Here is a 7,892-nt window from a genome sequence, read left to right on the forward strand (position 1 = left end):
TACAATAACAGTGTTCCAAATAATGTTGAAGGGATGAGATTTTCTTTCTAACACACCAGGTTTGCTTAAACATGTAAAAATTTAACGCCACGTCAGTTCATCTCGGGATGGACGCCATATTTCTCATTGATAAAAAATGTAAACAAAAAAATCAGAGTGGGATTAGCATTGCAAGGGCATAACATGACATTCTACACAATGAATACCTTAGAACAGATATCTAAGATGCTACACAGGTAAGGCGGGTTAAATGCATAATGTCGATCACTTGAAATTCATCTTGAAAAGGTGGTTAATTTTAGTTTGTTTACATGGTTTTTAATTTTGCCACGACTTCTCGGCGATTCACTGCAAATGTATTACTGCGCCGAACGAAAGGTAACTCTAATAAACAACGGGAGACAACTTAGGTGTCAGCACGTGTACGATTTTTAAAAAAAACATGTCGATGATTATAATTTCTTATCAAATAATGAATCCTATTCAGATATTCGTCTTTAATATTAGAAAATTATTAATTTCTGTGGACATTTGTCAAAAAATATTACCTACAGTGGACTACTTTGCGCATCAAACTGGTTTCCGCTTCAGTTGTGAGGCACTTCCGTGATACTTTTGACAACAATAACAAAACACAAAATGAATCAATAAAGTTACTTATAAACCGACTGCTACTTAAATCAGTGCAAGTAAAGTTGTTGTTACAACATTATACATGTTCGTTACGTTATGAGATAAAGTTTATCTTGAACTGCATAATCCATTAACTACGTTTACATGATATTGCATTTACAACTTATTTGACCCCATTTTTTTACGTGAATGACAGCATTCTCGTGCAACTCGTGCAAACAGAGTTATGAAAAGTATGGTGGAGAATTCAAGGACAAATTATAAATGACATTAAAATGAGGATACTTGTATATTCGTCCAGTTTTGATCATTGACATTCCTGCTGTGTATTAGTAACTTTTGTGAACAAGATTAGAATGTTGCTTTTGCACATATACACATTGATTGGACCTCTCAACCAAATTTCATACCTTATTTTAGGGATTTTTAAGACAGTACATTTTCAAAAGTTTGTTGAATGTGTTTTGATATTTAAGTGCATTGCAATTCATGAATACCAAGTTAAAAATTAATAATGGCTACATTTCTAGGCCTTTATTGTAAGCCACTAGACTTCTGTAATGATAAATGTTTAATGTATTAAGGGGAATATACTCTTTTAGTTTTGTAATATGGCATTCCTTGACCACCATATCTTTTCTTATGCACTACTTTGTAAACAAACTAAATAATGTGTTTTAGCTCACATATGCCAAATGAAAAGCAAGACAGTGAACTTATTTCACATTCTTTCTTTAAATTAGAATCTGTAGGACATTGATAAATGTTTGGACAAAGTGAAGCACTATTATTTTCGCACCAAAAAGTCTTAATTGTTTACTTTGAATGTACACAAGAAGTCTTATGTAATTCAACAATAACTTTCTTGTTTCAGTTTTTCTCATTTTTATTTTAGTGAGCAATCCTTTGTGTACTTATAACAGTTGAAACAGTATTCATTTCATTTACCAAAACCTTGTACTTTCTTGCAGGTAAATTTTATAATACCCCACCCACTTTTTTCTAATTTCAAAGTATGCGTCCCCTTAAGAGTGTTATTGACGGTCGCAAGGGTCCGTTGCAGTTGTGTTCATTGTGATACCGTTAAACGTCGCAACAACGATAAATGTCGCAACCACCGTTTAATGTCGTGGGTTTGACGTTTAATGTCACAACCACCGCTAAATGACGCAAAATCATCTGCCGCTAAATGTCGCACCTTTATGAATGAACAAACCTAACTTGATTGAGACTGGAATTACAGATATAAACCTATCAAAATCTAAAACATTATATAAGACCAATAGATTTAAACCAAATTATACCGTTGACCAATTAGAGGAGGCGAAACAAAGCGAGATCTTTTTGATTCTATAGAGATAAAAACTTAAGTTCTCAATAATAAGCAGATTTTAAAGAAACAATAAAATTGCCGTATTGCTATTGCATTGACAAGTTGTTCGCAAATCTTTCAGTGTCAGTAGTTTTCAACATAACAAACGGGCCGCTAACAAGTTTTTACAATAGCTAACCTTATTATATCCTTAAAATACCTGGTATGTTGGAACGTAATTCTGTTTATTCCGTAATGTGCCCGTTATATGTACCCGGGATCTTGGAACATTCTTTTGTTGGGATCTTGGAACGATCATAGATAATTAACAAAAGAAGGTTCCAACAAACCAGGTTATTCAGGGTATATATATGTAAATATATTATAATTTTGCCACCTGAGGAATCGCGATTGTTTGGATTTGCCCTACATGCTCAATTTTTATCAGTAGTCGCGCCAACCGTCCCGCTTATTCATCAGACTGTAATATATATACACGACGACATTTACAAGTATGCGGTAACTGAATGTTTTAAATGTCCTTTTATAAGTGTTGCCTGGAGGTTATGTATTTTAAATTATCATCTTAGGGAAGAACCCATAAATCTATTGAATTTATAGCGTTAGGTTTTCAGATTCAAAATGGTTAAGCGTAATGGTCGGGGTGCCGCGGGCCTCGTCCTTCATGCATTTACATAAACGACATTGTGAAAGGTATTATTATAAAATCAAACATTCGATTATTCGCCGATGAAACAAGTTGATATCTGGTAGTAGACGATCAGATATTGGCGCCGCATATAATTTAATTCTGAAATCGGCAAAATACAGTATTGGGCGTAAACATTGCATGTTGGTTTTGATTCTAATAAAACGAAAACTCTTTTAATTTCTAAAAAGTATACTAAACCGCACCAGCCACCACCTTATTAAAAGCGCGACGAAGCTTTGAAACATTAACCACCTTTATACCGAATTAAAATGGGAAACACTATCTAGCAAAAGAAAGAAATTTAAACTTTACTGTTCTATTAAATGAAAAATGACATTTCTCCAAGTTACTTCTGTAACCTTATCCAAACCCCTTCTACGCAAAATAGATACCAATTTAATACATGTGTATGTGCGTGCGTGCGTGCGTGTGTGTGTTCGTGTTTAACGTCTTTCTCAACAATTTTTCAGTCATATAAACGACGGTGTCTACTTGCAGCAGTGAGCACAATGCCCAACTTTATAGTGCTGCCTCACTGGAATATCACGTGGCATGATACCCCACCCAGTCACATTATACTGACACCGGGCTGACCAGACCTAGCACTATCCCCTGAATGCTGAGCGCCAAGCGAGGAAGCTGCTAGTACCATTTTTTTACGTCTTTGGTATGACGCGGCCGGGGATCGAACCCACGACTTCCCGCACTCGAAGCGGACGCTCTACCACTAGGCTATCGAAGCGGTAATTTAATAAATAACACGAATATACCCTTATCATGTTGTCATACACAATTATACAACGATTCATTTATTTCATCCGTGATTATTGAATGGAAAGCGTTGTATGAAGATATCAAAGCAAGTCCTTGCTTAGCAACGCTTAAATAGCAACGCATCTAAACCCTCGCCGAATCACCTATCAGAAAGTACTGTATGCTGTATGTGAATGTCTTTACAAATAAAATATCTGGGTCTAAAATTAGGAAGGAAGTTGCCCTATCTTCCCATTCCTCAACGTCCACTACAGCTATCATTTTTTATGAAAGTCAGTAATGTTAAATCCTTTACTAGATCCTAGGTAGACGTTTGATGTTTCAAATTCTTTACATGATCTTTCTTGAATTTCAATTTTATTTATCAAGCTTCAAATACTAGTTGTTACCTTGCTGATAAATAGAAGGTTCTTATTGAATTCTAAGATATCTGTTATACTATTAATTTTGTCGCCAACAAGCATTTCCTTCCTTCAAGCCATAGAAAATCCAAAGTTAGCCTTTTCAAAAGGTTAAATGTCACCATTTAATCTAAATTTTGTTGATTTTAGCGAACAAATCAAAGGAAAACAAATAGTGTAAATATAAAAGGCTTACGTGACGATAACAAAGCGCATCTTTTGCAAAGAATGAAAAGTGGGGTAAATGTGATTTTGGATTCAATATAAAAACATTACAAGCTGTATACAGTGGAGTAACGCTACCTCCGCTCTGCTATTCTACTTGAATTCTGATCCGATTGACCTAGAGCAGTGACGTCACATCGTAATGACATCGTATACAATAGGGTTATTATAACAGTAGCTTGATCTGGGATGCAGTATTTGGCTCGAGTGAATTTTGCAAGGTCGGATCTCACGAGGCGCGCAAGCGCCCAGTGTGATCCGACCTTCCAAAATCCACAAGAATACAAAGTCCCAGATCTAGCTACTGTCCAAATGACCCTTTTATTATATACATTTACTATTTTGATTTTTGTTTTGTTCTTGAACGAAATCTTCAAATCTTTCATATTAATGAAAATAGTCCGGTACAATAGGAGGTACAATACGGAATTTAAAAGTTTTTGTCTGACTGTTAATATTTATTGTGAAATAGATGCCGATTTTTCACAGAATTCATATAGGTATATAATAAAATTTAAGACTGTACCACAAGAAAATAATACCAACCCCCAACGATGCTTTCAACCCATTCCATAGGTAACTTAAAAGTTTTATTTGGATTTAATAATAAAACAACAGTTACCTTTATGCTTCAGTCAATGTGAGAAGTATTATATACCTTTATAAATACTGTCAAAATAAAGGGTTGTATTTCACAAGTAAAACTGAACAGGCAGAAAAAATACGTATTGTACCTTTTGTATCGTATATTGCCAGTCCTCTTTCTTTAGAACGCATGACTTCTCACAGTTCTATAAATAGCGCGCACAAAACCTTTACTCTTTTATATATTAACACCAATAAACATACAGGATTCCTTTCGATAACAAAACAAGAAACGAAAAGGTAGAGAGGTATATGATAAAGAGGGCATTCGGGTTCGAGCCTCACTCGTGGAGTTTAATTCTTCATGTGAGGAAGCCATCCATCCAGCTGGCTAACGGAAGGTTGGTGGTTCTACCTAGGTGCCCAATCGTGATGAAATAATGCACGGAGGGTCACCTAGGGTTTTCCTCCACCATTAAAGCTGGAAAGTTGCCATATGACCTATCATGTGTCGGTGCGACGTTTTTGGATACATATAAAATCATATTCATACATATAAAAAATCATATTCATATTCATACATATAAGTCATACATATAAAATTATAGTTTAGTAGTTATAATATTCACAATTTAAAAAAAAAAGAAGAAAAGAAAAAGGCTGCTCCTTCGGTAACTGTTACATAAAACCAAACCAAACTAAATAGTAACTTCGTTTAGTAGCTGCTGTAATTTAACCGTAAAACGGACTTTTATATTTTTACCTAAAACGGTTGCATAACAGTATTAAACGAATTGTATTATGACAGGGATTTAAAAATACAACGTCTTAAAGAGATATAAGTGTAAACAAATATTTCGGAATGTTTTGATCGGTATTCCAGTCTGGATTCCCAACGTGTTATTAATATTTTAAATATGTCTCACTTCAAGCGAAATTTAAGTTTTAAAATTTATACTATGTCTTAAGAGACCATATTCTTAATACACAAATGCCGATTTGTCAGACGAAGTTGGAAGAACTTAAATAACGGATATAGTTTTTCTCACTTATCGGACAGAAAAATCTCTATTTTAAGTGCTGGAAAATCTTATCTCACATGGGTTATCCCACACTCCTGTGACGAACTACTTCATGCACTGAATATACATATTATTTATGTAAAATGATTAAAACTCAGGTACCTTTATCTTTTCTCTCCGTTCCTTATACTGTATTTCTCTATTCAAAATTCATTACTTTATGACAAGAACGTACCTTTACGCTACAAACGATAAAACTATAGCGGAACTTTGTTATTGTGCGTCACTGAAATGTCACGACGTCACTTCTGCTTACGGACGTCCATTTCCAGCGTTTAAAATAGTTTCATATTTTCATGCTTGTTTTTATTGTTTCTGCTGTGGTAAGTGAGAAATAGAATCCATCATTGGTGTTCGGTGAAGAGCAGAAATCCCAACCCTCGGGCGCACCGCTCAAGTCTTAAACTCGGCACAGCCTCGTTTAAGACTTGAGCGGTGCGCCCTCGGGTTGGGATTTTCTGATCTTAACCGAACACCAATGACAGATTCTCTGTATCCTGTATAACATACGGTTTTTCTGTTTATTACATATTTCGAGCAAAACATCAAATTTCTATTAAATATATTGTTTACACTATAATATAATTATTGTGTCTCCAGATAGGTTAAATAGGTGTTTGTTCAAATAACAGCAATAAAACAACGTGAAAGAGAAATATGAACTGTCAAACATTATCAGAATAGTGATATACATCTTGTGTAGTTCAAATATGATAAAAGGTTTTCATTTTTAGTTAGTGGTGGAAAACTAAGGAACAGGAAACCAAAAGAGTTTATTTTCTAGGGGACGGAGAGCGGGTGTGGGTAATGTTTTTGTTTGATGGATGGGGGAATAATGCGGATTGATGCACTCGTAATGCACTAGATGGTTATTAAGTTTTTATCAGTACAAGAAGTATGACGGACATATTTGACCTTTTACCTTCATTGTAACTTTGACCTACACCCAATATGATGGACAAACAGACTTACAGACGCACGAGCCATAACATGCCTGATCTGTTTGTCATCAAAATACTTTGTATATATATTTTGAAAACAATGGTGTTTCTTGATGAAACTTGAACCAAACATTTTACATGGATCTTAGATGTACACTTTTTCTGTCGTTTTTCTGTTCAGTTATAGCTGATATTGTTGGTAGGGAACAGTTGAAACATTGCTTAAAATGAAAATGACAGCTTTAGGTGGTTCCAGTTTATGCAACACGAAAATTTGTATTTCCAATCACTTGTCGTTAAGTGCTGACCCAACCTCCCTACATACATTATTTTACAGATAACCGCATCATATGTTATTTTAGTGACTATAGACAAATTTGGTAACAGATGTAGCGAAAGAAAAAATCTACAAAATTATGTAACTGTTCGAATGTAAATATATGCCTATTACAGCTCTTTATGGACAACTGGGTTTTATGAATTAGCAGCCACCTCATGTAAAACAGTGGAAATCTGTCTGTCAGCAGGGGCATAGGTTTAATAAGATGAAGTGACAAGACTTAACTTAAAAGTTATTTCACAGCATGTAAAGGTATAAGTGGAAATTGATGTAAAACCTGGCAATTTGATTTTAAAAAATGTTTAGACAATAGAAAAAGTGGAAACTCCACAAGTCTAGATTAACTGAACATTGCAGTCAGTGTGAAAGACTGTCGTCCAAATATTTTTGTGATAAAGTTATTGTTTCTTTAATGTCAGAGTATAGAATTGAATGGCATATTACAAGTTTGAATGGTAGAGTAGGAAACAAATTGATAAAACAGAACGTTTTACTGAACGTGAAACTGTTCATGTTTTTTATAAACAAGGGAGGCATTGGCTAAATTTAGATGTGGGGTTGCCACATCAGACTTGAAACTGACCGATATGAGAACATCCCCATTGACAACACTATTTATCCAATTTGTAGCGAATCTGTTGAACGTGAGGTACATTAAGATAACAATTGATGGCTAAAGTGTTTGAAATTAACTCCAACGATGCTATTGTCAAGGTCACTTCAAAAAACCTGTTATAGTATGCTGTAAATTTGGTCAAAATTTTAGGTATTGAGGATTTTATCATAGGGTTTTAAGGAGTCTATGATCTTATTAACTTTTAGTAGTAGTTCCAATATGTATTTTGTAGTCACTGATAACTTCTGTTATGTCACCTACTGGGTGAGAA

Source organism: Mercenaria mercenaria, chromosome 5, assembly GCF_021730395.1.
Source record: "Mercenaria mercenaria strain notata chromosome 5, MADL_Memer_1, whole genome shotgun sequence".
NCBI lineage: Eukaryota > Metazoa > Mollusca > Bivalvia > Venerida > Veneridae > Mercenaria > Mercenaria mercenaria.